Below are 17,969 nucleotides of genomic sequence, written 5' to 3' on the forward strand. Positions count from 1 at the left end.
GCAGGAGAGAGGAGTTGCTATTGCTCTCATTTTTTTTTCCATTCACCTGGTTAAATTCTGATACCGTACGGGATCCCGGGATGTGCTTTGTTCTCTAGAAACCTGTGACAATCAAAAAACAGCCGAGACCTCGAGCCGCGACACCTGTCAAACACAGGCAACAACCCGCAGCTCCCCACTTCCAGACGCCGGTGTCCCGAGGGAAGCCGAGGCTCTCCCAGCGCCTTCCCCAGGCTTTTCACCGCCGCCGCGGGGCCTCCCCGGCTTCCCCCGGACCAGGCCCCGGCCCCGCTCTCCTTCCTCCCGCGGGAAACGACCTTGGCGGCGCCGGGGCCAGCCCCGATCCGCCCCGGCCGCCTCCCACTCGGCAGGCGGCTGCGGGCCGAGCCCTTCCCCTCCCCGGGGTCTCGAAGACGCCGGCCCCGCCTGGCCCCGCCGTGGTTCCGCCGCCCGCGGCCGCCGCCCCCGCTCCCTGCGTGACCATCTCCCCGCCGCGCCCCCGCGCGCTTCCCATTGGCCGTCCGCCCCGCCAATCAACCCGACCCTCGCTGCCGATTGGCCGTCGACCGGGCCGGCGCGCGGGTCCCGCCCCACGGGGCTCCCCCCGGCCCTCCCCGGCACTTGGCGGCGGAGTGTCCTCAGAAGACTCGCAGGGCCGGAGGGGCCGCTCCGCTGCCGGCGGCCGGCCCGCATTCCCATTGGTCACCCACCCTGCCAATCCGCCGGGCCGCGGTGCGCCGTTGGCTGCCGGGAGGGCGGGGGGCGGGGCGATCCCCCCGCCCCCGCCCGCGCGGTGCCGCCCTGTGACCAACTCCCGTGTGTGAGTCACGGCAGCGCCGTCAATGCCGTGTGCGGGCGGGCGGCGCTGCCTGGGCTGCCCCGGCCCCCCTCCCCCGGCACAGGGCTGGCGGGCCGCACTTGTCACCGTGTCACATCCTCCCCGCCGCCTGCCGACCCGGCTCACCCTCCCCAGCTCGGCCGCCGCCCGGGGCCGCCGCGGCGGCATGGGATAGAGCCGGGCACAGCCGCCCCCGCCGCTGGTTTCACGTTGACCTCCCCGCGGTTTAAATCCTCCCCCGCGTGTCCCCCCCGCCGCCTCCTCGCCTCCCCCGCGGCCCCTCTCTCCGCCGAGCCCCCGCTCCCCCGGGCGCCTCCCTCGCCGGTCCTCGCCGCGGAGCCCCCGGAGCGGGTGAGTGCCGGGCACGGCCCTCCCGGGCTCGCTGAGGGGGCTGGGGGTGCGGGGGCGCGGGCCGGGGCAGCCCCGGGCCGTGCGGGGCGGCCCCCGACAACTGTTCCAAAGTTGGGGCATTCCCCTCCCGGCACAGCCTGGCGCTGCCCGCTCGGACTGCAAAAGAAGGGAAAAAAAAAAATTGGTGTAACCCCCCGGCGTCGTTGCCAACTTCTAGTGCGTGTCGTGCTGCCGGCGAATGTAATTTTGATTTTATTTTGGTTATTTTCCCCGCCCTGGTTGAGGCTGTGGTGATGGTTGACGTGCGGGTATCCCGAAAGCCGCCCGGGTCGAACAACCCCTCCATGCCGGGGTCTGGCCACTGTCCGTGCTGGAAAAGCGGGGAAAGGCACCTTTTGTATTTCTAGGTGCTCCATCCTCTCCCCACCCTCTCAGTGCTGGGTGTTTCGCTATTACCTGGCTTCACTTGCCGTGGCAGGAACATGCGTGTTTGGAAGGGGGAAGCCGTGCTCCGCAGCGGGGAGTTTTGGTGTTTTCGCTTGGTATTGGGAGTGCTTGATGTGAACTGGTTATGTCTCTGTTTCACTGCTATTGATTTTCCTTTTCTTTTTTCTTTCCCCTCAATGTATTTTTAGAACATGAATGTGGTGTATGTTGTCGTGTGCTGTACGTACAGAGCAGCTAAAATAAAGCAGAGGCATGGAAAACCCCAGCAAATAAAACAGTGTTTCCATGCACAGGGCATCCAAAGCCTCAGTACTCTGCCAGGTTTATTTATTAATGTTAATTGCTCGATCTTTGTAATTTATATCATAGGAAAACTAATTGCTGAATTGAAGGTTTACCAAACCTCACAGTGCTCCAAAATCATCTATCTCAGGCATCTGAAAAATAAATCTACTGAATTTTTGTTAAGAGGAAAGGCCAGCATCATTCTGGGAATCCTCCACATGAAGTTTCTCTTTCTAAAGGCAAGCACTCTTGTAAATAAGTCCTGATAAAGAATGGCTTTACTCAGTGAGCACTCAAGTGTATGCAGAAGGTCAGTGAATTTCTAGAGAAAATTAAATCTTCACTAAATCTTGTCTTGCTTTTATCTATAAATAGAGGGAGGGAAACAAAAATGAATCAGCTGTGGGATTAACATGAAATAGAACATCAGTCCTTTTCCCAAGGGGTAACTTGCCCAACATAACCTGAAAATTTCAGAAATTTTGCCTTTATGGGGAGGGGTCCTTCAACTGCAGTCTGTTGAATCAGTATGAAGTGGGCTTGTTTCTCCTCTGGAACTGGCTTGGCACCAGTGTAACTTCATTAACAGAGCAGATTTGCATTAATGTGAGGAGCAATCCAGAAACTCACGTTTTGAGGAAGGCCCCTGTAGTAATGACGTGCCAAGTCGTGATTCCTCCCCTCATCAGACCCAATTACACCACCCTTACTCACTCTGAGTGGCACTTCACTGCGCAAGTGCTCCCTGCGATGCTTCTGTGACTACTTGTGTACTACAGTGCCAATCCGGGTGAGGTGGAGTGGCGCTTGTTTTTCTCATAACTATTTTATTCCCTTGCCTTGAAATGACAACGTGTTGGATAACTATTTTTTCCTTGGGCCACGAAGAAAACTTCTGAGGATTAAATGTAAATCTGCTTTGTTAAGTGACCTTACCAAAACCCCCCTGTTTGAGACTTCTGTGCTGCCAAGTGAAACGGGCAGGTAAGTTTTCTATGTGTTTAGCTTTCCCTTGTTTCTACAGCAAGTAGGAAAAAGATTGGTGGAAAATTAATTATCTTGTCCTGAAATTCCTCTGCGCCTGTGGGATTCCACACCTATATGCGGTGTTCAAGTTGGAGTTGTTTCTTACTTCCCCTCTGTCTCTAGAACCGCCGCCACCCCCCAAACATTCACATTGCATTGTTAAAGTGTTTGCTGTTGAAATCGCTGGCAGAAGGATCAGGCCCTCGGCTGGTTTTCTTAAAAGCAGTTGATAATGACTTGGATGTGATGTTGTAGAAAGATAATATTATCTGGTGTGTCCATAGCTCAGATCCACTGTTACTACAGTCTCAGAAGAAAGCTCTGTGCTAAGCAGCCTGTAAGGAAAGTGTCCAACAAAGCAGAATTGTCTTCTGCCTTTCTGTACTTATTTATAAATCTCTTGAAAGTTTGTTTGATAGTCTTTCAGAACAAGACAAGATCCCTGCATGTTTGTTTCATGTTTTCACTTCCTCCTATGACTGTGTTCATTGCTAAGCCTTTGTGTCACTGATTGAGATGTTATTGTAATTAACATTAATTATGCAAACTAGATTGTTTTTAGAGGCTCTCCAACTCTGTATTGATACTGTCAACTTGTTTGTTTGTTGAACAAAAATCCAGGCATTTCACCATTCTCAGAGGAAATAGATTAACCGATTCCAAGTAAATTTATGCATGGGAAACCATAGCAAAATCAAATTATATTAGCTCAAATGGCACGCTGAATCTTGATGGATGTGGTGAACCAAGTATGGCTGGATCTGAACTATCAAGGCAGGGCAAACAGGGGGAGCAGGAAAGGGGACTCTAGGTACAGTCATTCAGGGAGGGTGTTTACACTGCAGAGTTCCATTACATTTTTTCCAGATAGACAGTACTAGGATCAAATGGGCTGAATTTTGCCATCCCTAATTGAATGAAACTCTCACTAAAATATACTGGAGCTGCCTGCTTGAATTTTTTTGAGAAATGGAGAAAAATAGCAGAGTTTAATTCATAAATTATTTAGGATGTTTTTGATTTTAGACTTGGAGAAGATATTTTCCTTAAATTTGGTTTAGAAGGTGTTTCAGGGTTGTCTTTTTAAAATAAAAGCTTAATAAAAATATCTTTGAAATATACATCCCTGTAGCAAGGGTAACATTTTATAATTTTTTCACAATTTTAATTGTAGTGACATCCACAAAAGTCTCCATGTCTGATTCCCAATCACCCTCTTGAAACCCCTCTGAGCTGAGAAGGATTTTAGAATTTCTCCCTAGAAGTCAAAATTGTTGCAATATTTGCATGTTGTATTCTTGTGTACTCTTAGGAAGAAAAATAATAGAGGCAGGGAGAGTTTAAATGGGAATTGGTTGTCATGATATCACATCTGAAAATATATGCAGACTGGCAGATTATTCCCTGTCTTAAAAATCAAGTCTCTCTAACTTCTCATTTAAATAAGCAAAATTTGGTTTGCAGTTTGCTTTGGGTAATAAAAGAGATTTTTCTTTTTTGTTTCTACTCTTGGTGCAGTGGTCCTCTGGAAAGTTAGAAACAGCGCCCTGGGGCTCAGCGAAGTGGAGGGTGTATAATTATATGGGAAGGCTCCATAGCATCAGTGAATTAGCATTAGCAGCTGAGTGAGTTTGTTAAGTTGTAGAGATGGCATTATGGAAATCAATAAAATGCTGATTTCTTTTCCTTATTGCAGATTCCATGTTAAAAGGAAAATATGCTATTTGTTTGTCTGCCTTTCATGTAGGCTTGCCAAACCGTTAGTTGATATGGAGAGGCAGGTTTTTCAGATCTGGCAATCAGCAGTCAGGCTTGTTTTGTTTTGCTTTTTTAAAACTCTTTTAAATCTTTATTTATTAGATTGTCTTCCAGAAATCACACTAACATCCTGGCCTGCAAGTGGCTTCACGTGCGTCTGTTTGTCAGGAGAGGCAAGAGGGAAGGTCACTTATTTTTCTTATGACATGCTCGTGTGGCATTGTCTGTTGTAGCCCAAATGCTCCATGCGCCTGATATTCCTGTTTCTGCTTTAAATGAAGTTCTCCCAAGGATTTGGAGGATACTGATGCTGAAATCCACATTCAAAATAAAAGAGAGAGTGACCTTAACTATTTTCAGAGGTGTGTGTCAGGAGGAATGATATTAAGCACTGTAAGATGTATGATGTGCATTGGCCTTTATTTCTTTGTCTCAAAGCTTCTCCTGCTTTTATACCAGAGAGACAAGTACCCAGATCATTCATCACACTGAGCTCTTACAGAGACGTGACAGACCAACAGCCTTATGTTGCACGCTGTGGAACATGTACAATGCATTAGGTTCTGATGATCTATATAAAACATTTTAATTGGGAGGAGCTGTAAATGGGAACGGCTGTCTTCTAATCCTAAAGGGCTTCACTTTTTCTTCTCTTCTTCCTGATTGAAATAAAACTCAAGTTCACCATCAAATTATTCTGTTTTAATGTAGCTGTATGCTATGACTCCTGATGAAATTGTTTATTTATTGCTGACGTACAGTTTGGGGAGACCTCTCTGCCCTTGTGGTGGATTTGGTGGACTTTCTGGAGCTAAGAAGGTCCAACCCTGTGGCTTCTTCAAGGATGCTGCAGCGAGCATCTGTTCTGTGACATGTGAGCAGCCTGTGTAACAGAGTTCAGATATCACAAGGCTTGTGGAGCACATTCTTGTATGAAGAGATGCAGTCCAAAATGCTGGGTGTATGATGCAGGCAACACTAAAGATCAGCAACCTGGAAAATTAATACTGTGGTTCATGTTGACATTTCAGAGGGAATTCTGATGGAGATGTGGTCCCAGCAAAGGTAAACTCAGGGGTCCAGCAGCACAGATAAAATAGCAGCCTTACTCTTATCTCTTTGGTAACCCAAACCTGTTTGCTGATAACCTGGCAAAATTATGTTTATAGTCTCCCTATGCTTTGTTTCTGCTAATCTCTAATTAAGTAGATCTAGGGAAGGCCAGCATGGTGCTTTTAGTGCTCAACTACACCTTAGAAATGACACTCTGCTTTCTAATGATTACAAGCAGGTGAAGTGACAGGAAGGGCAGAGATGTTGGAGTAACGTGATCTGCAATTAAATTCCTGATTCTCTGAAATATTTACCCATAGCTGTAGTGATCCACAGTACTTCATATCTGACATTGGCCATGTGTGTCCAGATAAGGACTGTTAAAAAGCACAGAAATACAGGGGGGGGAAGAAAAAAAGATAAAGAGATCTTAGCTGAACCCGAGCAGAACCTCTTTAGCTCCTACCATTTGAAATGGGGAGGAATCCCAAGAAATAACAAGGGTAAAGTCTCTCACAACTGCAAAATTACTGTAGTGATTGTGACTCTGAAAAAGCAGGTTCTAGATAGAGAAGGAATTGTAGTTACTCTGTGGTCTTGTCATAACCTTGCTAATACGGTTAAAGCATTAGTTCTGAAAACAAGTGCATTGAGACCTTTAAAATGTACGAATCTATATTGATGTGTTTTCTGTGGAGCAAAATAAAATACTGCTGTTGGATTACCTAATTTCAATATTTTTTTAGAAAAAAGAATGCACCCTGCTTTCCACCTGTCAGATGAAGTCAGATATTCCTGTGGATGCATTTTTCTCTTTTATCTTTTTTTGTTTGTTTGTTTCCTTCTAAGAACCTTTTCATCATCTGCTTTCCTACTTTCTGTCCTACTGAATTCCTTTTTCATTGTTGCTTTGATTGCTTCTACTTCTTTCTGGATAATTTTTTTTTTCAATTCTAGCCTTAATCAACTACCACTGTTGCTACTTGCCTATAGAATCACAAGGTCCATGCTGAGGTGTGTCATGCCAATAGTATTTGGTGTTCTCTGTCCTCAGCAAGGAAAAGGTTTACCACTGCCGTCTTGTGAAGGGAGAGCCTGTTGGAGGGGTGACTTGAGTCGGTGCAGTCATCTGGGAGGAGCCAGGGCCACAGCCAGAAATTATACCCAGGTGTCATCAGCTTCCAGGCACGTGCCCTGTGCTGTAGCAAAGGAGGTTTTTTCTTCTTCTATCCTTTGCAGAGCTCACTATTTTTTTTTTGTTAGTTTTTCTGCTTCTCTGGATTTGGCTGTCTTTTCTAGTTTTGTCTTTCCTCCTCTGTAATATGTAATAGCAACTAATGATCTCTCAAACTACATCACAGGAGTGTTAAGGCTAGTGTGTTTTCCCTCATCCTGTCTGGAATATTTGGCTGTTGGCAAAGAAATTGAGATCAGAATCCGGGTCTCTTTGAGTACCATGCACCAAAAGTGTACGTACGTGTGTTGAAGATACCAAAATACTGTTACAAAAAAATCAAACAAGATTTGTAAAGTTAAAAAAGCTAATACTTGTTTTGAGATGCAGTGTGAGAACTAAGGTATAAAATGATATAATGAATAAAGACAAAGATGGAGCCTTTTTCAGAGAACCTTTAAACTATTAAAACTTTTTAAAGGAACACATCAGTTCTTTGCTGAACCTACTCAACTGAAGGAAGGTGAGCCATCCCCCTTCCTGTGGGAGGGAGCAAATCTAAAAGGAAACTTCCAGAACAGAGCTGAGGTCTTTAGGCCTGGTGGAGGTGATGGCTGTTGCCTGATGTCAAGTGAAGGAAGTAGCGGCAGATATGCAGTGGGAAAATGCCCAGGAACAGGCATTCAGCCAATCCAAGGAGGCTGTTTTAACTGTCCTTTGATTCGGAATATTTTTAATTTATTCTCTTTTCAGATATTTCAGTGCAAATTCTAGAAAAGACAGTTTCTTGCTTTTCAGATTGGCAGATTTTTGTAGCGTGCCTATCTATTGAAAATCCAAAAGAGGGAGGAGGTAAAAAAGTAAATCTCAGATACAGTTTTCTTCTGTTCCTCCTGCCATGTTCAAAATGATATCTCATCTTGTTCTTATCCTTGTTCAGAATAAAAGCTGTGATAATCCATTTCCTTTGCTGTGATAATCCCTTGCCCAAATGTCCTGGTAGCATAATTTGATTGCGGTGCTTGGACAGCTATCATATCACTCCTACAAAGCAACAGTAATAGTTGTTACAAACAACAATATAATCCAAGAAATCCAGAGTTAAAGTGCTTACAGCAGAGACTAATTGCATGCTAGAGAGTATTACTGTATCTTCCTGATTGATGTCCCTCATTGGCCAAGACAGACTTGCAGATGAGTTCTTAACATATTATTTAACAAGATGGTAGTGTTCTGTTTTTAAATTGCTTGTTGTTGTGGTTTTTTTTTTATTGCCCCTCCCCAATGTGGGGTTCAGAACCTCCTTATTAGTTTTATGGGAAAGCTACAGATCCAGATTCCTTCTGGAACTATTGCAACGTGAGGGAACAAAGTGTAGGGAATTTTTCAAGAGCTACTAAAGTTGCCTGTGCTCCTTGCCCAAGAAAAGTTAAAGAGTCCTTATAATCGCTGGGGCTTTTTTGTGGTTTTTGTTTTATTTTTCCCTTGACTTTCTTTCCCACTTGAACCCTGATTCTGAAGGAGCTGGAGCAATTACCTAGCCTATCTTACATCTTCCCATTCAGAAGAGGATGGAGTGGGAAGGAAGGTCTGCATTGGACCTCAGATATTCTCTCTAGCCCCTTTGCCACCCCTAAGTCACACTATTTCAATCTGAAAAACAGCAGAGGAAAAATTCCTGCTTGAACACTTTTTCCTGGCTTTAATGAGAGATTTTTACAAAGAGAGGAAATAGTGTTGGTGAATGCATTTAGCACCCTTTAGGAAAGGGTCACCACCACAGGGATGCTGCTGAAAAAGGATGCCAAATCCTCCCAGACTCTCTACCAGGCCCTTTGAAAGGCTCCTATGAAATAAAGAAGCTATATAGCCAGTGTGTATGTATATTTCTGGAGGTTATGCTGGATTTCTGCCATGCCACAAACCCTGATTAGAATAATTTATAATAAAAAGTGAGGCATGGATTCCAGAAATGGATAATGTGATGGGGGAAAGAGAGAAGTGAGTAGCAGAGAAAGCAAATCTAGAGGTTTTCCTGGTCCATAGATGTACCCCAAAGTGTGGATTTACTGCCACTGACTGTAGGAAGAAGCTACAGTCCCAATTTTTGATGTCAGAAATGACTGTTGTATGGTTGGCTTAATATACATACTATGCACTGCTGTTTGTTAATTTATTTATTTGCAGTCAGACTCGGGATATTTCAGGTACTTTCCAGGTGCTTACAGATAATTTCTGCTCCAACGACTTCACAAATCAGAGAGGCCAGAGGAAAGTAAATGAGTGGGAATGGAGTGCTGAGCAGCAGAACAGGATTCTCAGGATGCAGGGCCCTTGAGAGCAGTGCAGGTGTGTGGCAGAGGTGCTGTGCAGCTAAGATGGGGAGGAGGATGCCTGCAGTGGCCTGCAGGAAAGAAACAGACACTTGGTGTGTCTGGAAAAAAGAGAGATCCTTTTGCTTTTCTTCTGCCTTGCAAGTCAGCCTGTGGTCAGTTCAGAGCTCCCAACTCCTGATCTCTCTCTTCGATCCTTTCCCCTGTATTTGTGATTGTGTGATGTGGTGGCTTTGTAAGTGGAGTTATTCTCTCATGTTCTGTGCAAAGAAATGCTGTGAAAATGGGAGAGCAGGTGACTGAGGCACAAAGGTGTGTGCATGCCATATGAGGCTTGACATGTCCAGGGGAGAAGTAGCATTGGGGTTTTGCACAAGCATTCTTTGGGGCACAAAGTGTCATCATCTTCAGTTCATTTTTTTTTGCTGTGATTAAGGCCCTGAGCATGCCTGTAATGCAAAACAGAAAACATAAAGAAAATGTTTTCTCTTCAGCCATCATTCTAGCATGCTTATGTGTGTATGAATCATTCCTCCTCCATCTGGAAGGATGAGATGCAGAGCTCTTTTCTAAGGAGGTATCTAAAGTACATCCTCATAGCAGCCAGCAATTGGCATGACAAAAGGGTTATAGCAAGTGGCTGGCACTTTTCCCATCCATCTTGCCACTGGAAACATAATGCTTTTGCAATGTGCTTGTTCTTCAGGCACCCATGTGCAGAGCCAGTCCTTGGGACATGCAAACGGAAAAGTTGCATGTTGTTCGCTTTTGTTTGTGGCACCTCCTCAGCAGCCCCAAAACAGGGAAGAGGAAATAACACTGATAAACTGTTTTCCTTGATTTAAGCATGATATGGAGTGAAAAGGACCAGTGGGGTACTCATGGAACATCCCCAGGTGTGGGAAGATGGGCAGCAAGGCATCTGGCACTGCCAGTGTAACATAAAGTGTGGGAGAAGACTTTGTTTTGCTTCTTACCTTGTACACTTTGCACAGAACAAGGAAAAATATAGTAGTGTTGAGTGCACAAGGAAAAAGGTTTGATTTTTAAAAATGTCATCTGTTGTTCATGTACACTATCTTGTATGGATTTTGTCTTTCACTTGATTTGCAAGAAGGCCAAGGCCCTGAATCAATTAATTTAGTCTTAAGTGTTCCTGAGATGTCAAGAAAGGGTTTTACTGTGCTTTTTTTGGGTAGAGGAGTGTTTAATGTGGTGTCAGAACAGGCAGTAGAAAGAAAGGCCTCTAAATCTCAGTGCCATGTTTTAACAACCCTATTCTTACCTTTCTCTTCTGCTGACCATGACTGGGAATGTCTTTGTCTTGCAAGCAGTGGCCAGCTCTGTATGTACTTCAAATGTAGAACCTGGCTGTTCTTCTGCTGAAGCTCCTTGGGACACTCTTGAAACTCAACAAATGCATGTCCGTGGGACTGGACATGTCTTTGCTGCTTCCTTCTTTTGCAGGGGATTGGAGATGAGGTAGGAGCATCCAAGATTCATTGCCTGACCTCAGGTCTTTGATGCAGTAATGAGCTTGTGTTCAGTTGTTCTCAGAGCTGGCACCAGTGGCCTTTCCTCCCTGGGGAGTGCCTCTGCAGACAAGAAAAGCCTCTGTGCCCCCCATTCCTGCTCTGCTTTTTCACCAGTGTCTGTTCAGCAAGGCAGGCTCATTTTTGCTGCAGGAGCTGAGAGGATTTCTCCACCTCATGCAGGATAGTCTGGAGGTTTAGGGCACTGCTCCTGGAGGACCTCAGCTGACTTGGATCAGTGGGAATGGCAGGGAGGAAATCACCAGCCTGTCTTACTGGAGAGCACCAAGTCCTGCTGTGCTGCATGGAGAACGCAGGCTGCTTAGTGCCTTGTGTATGAAGCACTTCAGCTTTTTGAAGGACAGGTTCTTGCCTTAGTGTATGGATGGTGAAACTTCCTTTCTGCTTCTTTGCAAAGGGTGGGTTCAAGATGCAGCCCTGTTCTTGGCATCTCTTATGAGCTGACTCTACACAGTGACATGCTGACCTCAGGAGTTCAAAGTACTGTCCTCTTCCTTGGTATACTTTGGGTTTGGGGTAGAGGGAGATGGCTGGTGGGTCTGTAGGCTTTCTGCAGCAGGGCTCCTGTTCTCAGGTGAGAACAGCCATGCCCCTTTCCTTTGGAGCTGTTGTGACTGCAGGCAGGGACTTGAAACCCTCCCGTGCCACTGAAGCTGAACACTGTGTATCCCTGTCTGCTGCCTCCCAAAGTGCTTTTAGGGGGCTTCTCTGGATCAGGGATGTAAAATGTTTTAGAAAGCCATTCTGCCCTGGAGAGTGAAATACTCTAGCATATTAGGGCACACTGTTGGACTTTGTATCTGGAGAGAGCTTTTCTTTGACTATATCTCAAGCTTCTGTGTTTATCTTTTTTCAGATACATGATAGCCTGGAGAAGACCCTTCAGGCAGAGATGCTTTGTTACTTTCTTTGGCTTCATAATTGCTGTTTATAGTATAGTGTAATAAACACAATTAGCATTTTTGGCTTATTTCAGGGTGTTTGCTTGCATGTGAAAAGGATTGGATATGTTAACTATGACATCTTTCTTACCTGTGCCTGAGATATGATCTGATTATGATCTTTCCTGATACATTACAGCTTTGGAAAGGAAGTAACACTCCCTATACTTTCAGAAACATTTCTGTAGCTTGATTCAGTATGCAGTACATTGGTATCAGGGATGAGGGGTGTTATGTTCAGTCTCTTGCTTTGAAAACTGGCTTCTGGATCCTGCAGAGCACGGTCAGCAGGTGCAGGATGTTCACGTTGCACACTTCACCTGCGGTGTCCAGCTCCATGTGTATAAATTCAGTTTTGCTTTTCTCTGTGTCATGGGTCAGAGTTTACAGTCTGGGGACCCCTGAGGCAGAAGAATTGCTCTGCCATGTGTGTATGAGTACACTCAGCAGGTGTCGTTTGTCCTGTAGTGTTTGGTATTTTCTCACCCAGGTCAGCTGTGGGTATTTCCACTAGTTGAGAGGCTGAAGACCAGGTTCCCATGAGCTAAATTGTGCCTAAGGCTCTGTGCTTGAAGGCCAGGAGTCAGATGGAACGAAATAAAAGATACAGTGACTTAAGTGCAATTTAGGACATGTGAATCTGGCTCCTCCTCTCCTGAAATACCAGTGTGCCAGAAGCATCTGATGGAGGAAGCTGCTCTGAATAGGCCAAGCCAGTGACCATATTTCACTTTCCAAAGTATTTCTAAACATCCCAAACTAGACTTTGCACCTTTAACCATTTTGAATTCTCAAGGCAATCCCTTCAATGTTAGGCAGAGCAAAGAATCTGATCCAAGCAGCACTGCTGATTACTGGAAATGTCCTGACATCTCACTTTACCCTCTGGAGAGTAACTGGAGGGGTGGGGGAGAGGCCTGGAGCTCTCATGTGTTAGTACATGTGTTGTTTTCTGCCTCTGGGGATTTTTGTTGTTGTGTATTCTCTTGTTTTTCCATCTTACACAAAATCTGAAAGCTTGTGTTGCAGCTGTGGCCTAGAAGGAGCAGTCAATGCTCTGTTACCCATCAGCACCAGAGAGACCTGGTGATGAATGAGGAGGAATTTTGGGCTCTGGGACAGGGATGCTGAGGTTGCTTTGCAGCCTTCGGTGCGTTCTGGGCTGTGGGAGACTGAGCCCTGTCAGGCTTTGTGGCTGTGGCCACAAAGAGTGTGATCTCTCACTGTGATGGCCCTGATAATCTCTGACTATCAGTCATCCTCTTCTCATTTGGAGGAACTTTGACTTAATGAGAGATCCATCAGCTTGAGTAACTTCTACTTGAAGATACTAAGCTCTGTGAGTACTGTAGAATATCGTATCCTAAGCTTTTGAGCCCTTCTGAGTGTAATGTTCTTGGAATGTGCTGTTCTTGGAATGATTTGTTTCAACTATGGGGCCAGTTTAAATAGAACTATTGAAGTATATGTTGCTGTTCATCATACATCAAAAAGTGAAGTTCAGTGAATAATGAGTTACCACAGGGCACCACAATGAGATAAGAACTCATCATAGCTTTGCAATAAATGGCAATGCCATTAAAAGGAAAAAAAAAAAAGAAGACTTTTTGTCTATAAGCTTAATTAGAAGAGCCAGGAATCTTGAGTGGAGATTTTTAGCATGCTGACCAACTGCAATATGTTGTAATAAGAGCAAATATATGTGTGCAGAGGGTGTCCAAGATTTTGATTGCTGCATGAGACACATGGCTTTGGGATATTTTCCTATGTATGCCTTTTGTGTAGATAAGTGACGGTACCTGATTTTTGGTCCTGGAGGGAAAATGTACACCCTTATTATTGAGCAGCTTTCCAAGATGCAGCAGTTATCATTAAAACTCAACAGTAGACCATGGAACTGAATTTGGCAGGTGGGGACTTTTTTTCCCCTTAAACTTTTAATGGCAATGACTTGCAATTATGTCATGCTGTAGTTTTAAAGTGTACGAGGCACTTTGGCTCATTTATGTTCTCATTCAGGTTTCTAATGTGCACACAGAAGCAGCTACCCTCTGGGATTGCTGATAATATGGAATACAGTGAGGCTGGCCAGCCCTTGGTGTGTACAGGGATATCAGGCACTCCCTCTTTCAATGAGTTTTGCAGCAAAGCCACTATGCTCCAATTTCCTTGTCTGCAGAATGTGGCCCCACCCTACAGTTTATAAAATATTTCAAATAAAAAATTTTAAGAGGAATGATGTGCAAGATTCATGTCACTTTTCGTCCCTTTGTGGTGCTTACTTTAACTTACTGCTTTTAGCAAGTAGAATCACTGTACCACAGTGGTCTCAGGCACGGTTAAGCAGGACACCACGATCTGCCCATCTGCAGCAGCTCTTCTGGAAAGGTCTCATCCGCAGGAGCCCTTGTATGCTCTTAAGGATGAAATGCAATTGAGCATCTGGTGAAGTCTGCTCTATGGTAGCAATTAATTATAAATATATACCTGGGGATTTTTTAATCATTAGTCTTAAATTGATTATTTCCTACTAGTTGTAGGACTCCAAAGAACTGCTTTTTCTTCCATAAGAAAAAATACCTGTTTGGTGGGCAAATGCAATGCTACAGGGAAGATATGGCAACAATAATGCATGAAGAGCAGTGTGAGGAAAAAGACAACTTCCTGCTCTGTGGTGTTCCTGATTTTTTTTTCCCTAATTATATGGAGTTGGAAGAGTGAGCTGGTAGGATATGAACGTTGCCGTCCAATAATAAGAGTTGTGGTCATGGGTGCCATGCAAGCATGAAGCTTCAAGAGACTATGATGTGTCTTGAGGGACAGACCAGGAATAATTCAGGCCTACATATGGCTTTCTCTGGTAGAAAGGTGAGTTAAGGGAATGTCAGCAAAGCTAGTGCCAAAGCTGGAATTGTGCTCCCTATTCCAGTTAAACCAATGTGTAAACAAACCAGTTCACTTGATGTTCCCATTAATTTGGACTGCTTACCTTTCCAGTTTTTCTAGCTTGTGATTTGAGCAGAATGAGCCAGTAGGAAAAATGACAGTCTGAAACCGGCTTGGCTTGTCTCTGGCTGTCCCCAGAAAGCCAGTTCCTTTTTTACCACCAAAATAGGGCCTGGCTCCATAGCTTTTGTTCAGGACACCTGAGACAGCAAGATCATCTGCCACTGCCTAGAAAAGGACAGCAAGGAAAAACTTTCAATCCTTTGCCAGCCCCTTCTGCATCTTTCTACCTGCTAAGGCCGTTCTCCACTGCGCAAATGGTGTAGCAGCTGTGGCTTGAAAATCCCTGGGGCTTTCCCCTCACCCTGGGATATTTGACTGTGTCCAGCCCTGGCACCTTTACAGGCACAGGCAGCAGAAGCTGTGTGTGGGGCCAGTGTCACTTCTGTGCCGAGCAGTGCTCTGCCTGTGCCTCCTTACCGGAGGCACACTGTACAGCACAGGCACACTGTACAAAGCAGGCTGGCCCCTGGGAAGACAGGTTGTGCCATTTTTCTGACTTGAGGCCTTCAGGCCTGTGATGACCTTGAGCCTCTTGTCCCTGAAGAAGGGAATACCATGAAGAAGCCTTTCCTTTTTAATGGAGAACCAAAACTTGGGCTCCTGAGGGATCTCAGGGACCAGTTGAAGTAGGTTTTCCCACTGTGTGTGTGAGGGGGAATGGTAAGGAGAAGGAGACGGAGTACTCAGTACAGCATTTCATTTGATTGTGTAACTCCAGTGTAGCATGCTCATGACGTGTGTTTCTGACTTCACCAAGAACCACTGAAGGTGCAAAGCCCCTCAGTGTCCTCTCTGTTCCAGGAAGTTCAGACAAGCTTCTGGCTAAGCAGTCAATGGGTCCCTTTGGTGTTTTGATGCCTGTGGAAAGAATAGTTGGCAGTAGAACTAATTTTCTAGCTTTTGTTGCTGACTGTGACAAAAAAAAAAGCTTTCTTGATCTGCAATGATGCCAAGGCTGTGTGCAGGCTGGAGAATGCAGCCAGTGGTCTTTCCTGGTGCCTTGCATCTTTGGAAAGAGATTTTTTTTTTGTGTTAAAGTAGACCATAACCTTCCATGGGATCTGGTTGAATTCAGAGGTCTGCAGCTGAGATCTGGGGGCTGCCTTCTGGTCAAGCTCACTTCACCATCCATTTTTAAATGGCTCTGCATGGGGCAGTAGTAGAGATTTTGATGTTCTGTATTCTCACACATCACTCCATGCTTTGGTATGCTGCCTGTGTATCAGTGGATACAGTTGGGATGTTTCCCTACTGAAAGTGTTTCCTTTTTTCCCTTGGTATTGCTAGAAGCCATTCTCAAATACATTTTGCTAGACAAAATAAAATCAAACCTGTGAATCCCAAACCCCAAGATTTACTCTAGGCTCTAGTGGGAGAAATGAAAGCAGATTGCAAACTCCCAGAAAGTTGTTTGAATATTCTGTGAGGAATACCACCTGAGAAAGGGGTATTCTTGCTTCTTCAGAGAGAATGAGAGATCAGCTGAGACCATTTTCTCTAACCTTACGTAGCAGCGTAAAAAGAATTCATGGGAATTTTGTTTTTGACTAGTAAGCAAGTTAGAGAGTAGCAATAGAAGTTATTAGAGCCATGAAAGCAACTGTGTTGCTTTCATCTTGTGGCTGAATCAAAACTGGATTGGTTTGACCTGAAACATGAAAAGTTTCTTTTGCTAACATTAAGATTTGCTAAAATCAAGATTTTGGCTAATCCTAAACCCAAGTATTTTATATTGTCTAAAGTCCTTTAGGTAAAGAGGGATTGAAAACAGTTTTCTAGTTTCAGGGAAACAAGAATCTCTATGGTTATTCACTGAATTCAAATTTATTTCAGTCCTCTTGAATCCACATTTTGCTGAATATAATCTGGGAGAGGGACATGGAGCTGCAGTTCCCCCAGTGTCTCTCCTGTATCATGAGAATGAAATCACAACTGTTCAGCTCCCTTTTTCAAAGCAGTGCTGCACACATCTCTGTGATAGTCCTTCAGACCAAAAAACTTCCCAGCATTGATAGCAGACAGACAAAACTGAAAGTCTGTCACAGTGAGAAACAGAGCTTTTTTTCCACCCAAAGAGCAGTGTGCATGTAGAAGGCAAGTGAAAATTATTCCCTAATGAAAAAGCAGTAAAATTGCTGAAGAGCACAGCTAAACAAAGGTCAAACTGCAGTCTGAACGGAGACAGAGGCTAAATCTATTTGCAGTACATACAGAGTGCAGTATAAAATGTAGGTAACCAGCCCAAGCAATGTTACCATGCATAGATAATACATATATGTGTAGGTAATACATGCAATCATACTTTTTGAAAGCCTGTAGTCAGAACAGATTGCAAAGCACAGAATCCATGCAGGAGTTAAAAAATATGTAGCTGCAGAGCATAATAGCAAGGTCACCACAGAAACAGAGCATTTTTTTCAAGAACAAAAGAAGCATATCAAGGAATAGTGGATTAAAGAAGTTGTGTGAGATACTGATACAGGTCCTGGCATTCCAGCAGTGTGTATGATCCATGCTGCATCCCACTTTTCCCTGAGATATGAAGGAAAAGGTGGAGGGGTAAAAGTAGGGTTGACAATTCAATGTAGTTATCAAGCAAGTTATTAGCATATGGTTCTGGTATACAGAAATAAATGTTATTTTGAACTGTTGTCTGTATACAGAAGGTCTGTATGAGGCCACGTTGAGAGTGTGGTTTCATGGGGAAGGTACAGAGATGAGGAGGCTTCCAAAAGAGGAAATCGTGTCTAGACTTCAAAATGCCAGTTCTCAGTTTTGTTTTAGGTGGTGATATCCTGTCTGGTATCTTTGAGGAGAAATAATTGAGAGGAAACAGTCAGTGACATGTAAGGAGGTGCTTTGTATAATTTCAGAGTGGAAGATCCTAAACTTTTATATTGAAAATTGTCACCAACCTTCAAAATTTGTCACACGAGAAAGGCAGCATGTATTTTATTGTCTGATAGAGTATCAATTTAATAACCACTGGCCAGCAGTGATGAAAAGTGTTCTTGTGAAGGCTGTCTGAAAAGTCTTGGCAAACTTGCATGCTGTAGTCAGTGTGCCTTCTTCATAAATTTTTATGTTAAAGGTTAAATATTTTGGTTTCTTTCATGTTTTAGCTGTCTTAGGGGTTGGAATGGTTATGCCAATTCTCAGCTTGGTGTTTTTATAGTTAACTTGATCTATAAGTAAAATATA

At 44.4% G+C, this 17,969-nt stretch overlaps 1 protein-coding gene across 3 annotated transcripts in view; it reads left to right on the forward strand.

Moving 5' to 3' along the window:
- Positions 1-886: 886 nt before the first annotated feature.
- The window catches only part of SERTAD2 (SERTA domain containing 2), a 79,243-nt gene continuing 62,160 nt past the window's right edge, over positions 887-17,969 (forward strand). For 2 of the 3 annotated variants that reach the window (XM_036379967.2, XM_036379970.2), the window contains exon 1: positions 887-1,189. The gene's annotated coding sequence lies outside the window, so the exon portion shown is untranslated. Of the gene's footprint in view, positions 1,190-2,818; positions 2,906-17,969 lie in introns of those variants that run through there. The other variant, XM_054514260.1, reaches the window with a different exon arrangement.

The sequence above is a fragment of the Molothrus ater genome, chromosome 3 (assembly GCF_012460135.2).
Source record: "Molothrus ater isolate BHLD 08-10-18 breed brown headed cowbird chromosome 3, BPBGC_Mater_1.1, whole genome shotgun sequence".
Taxonomy (NCBI): Eukaryota; Metazoa; Chordata; class Aves; order Passeriformes; family Icteridae; genus Molothrus; species Molothrus ater.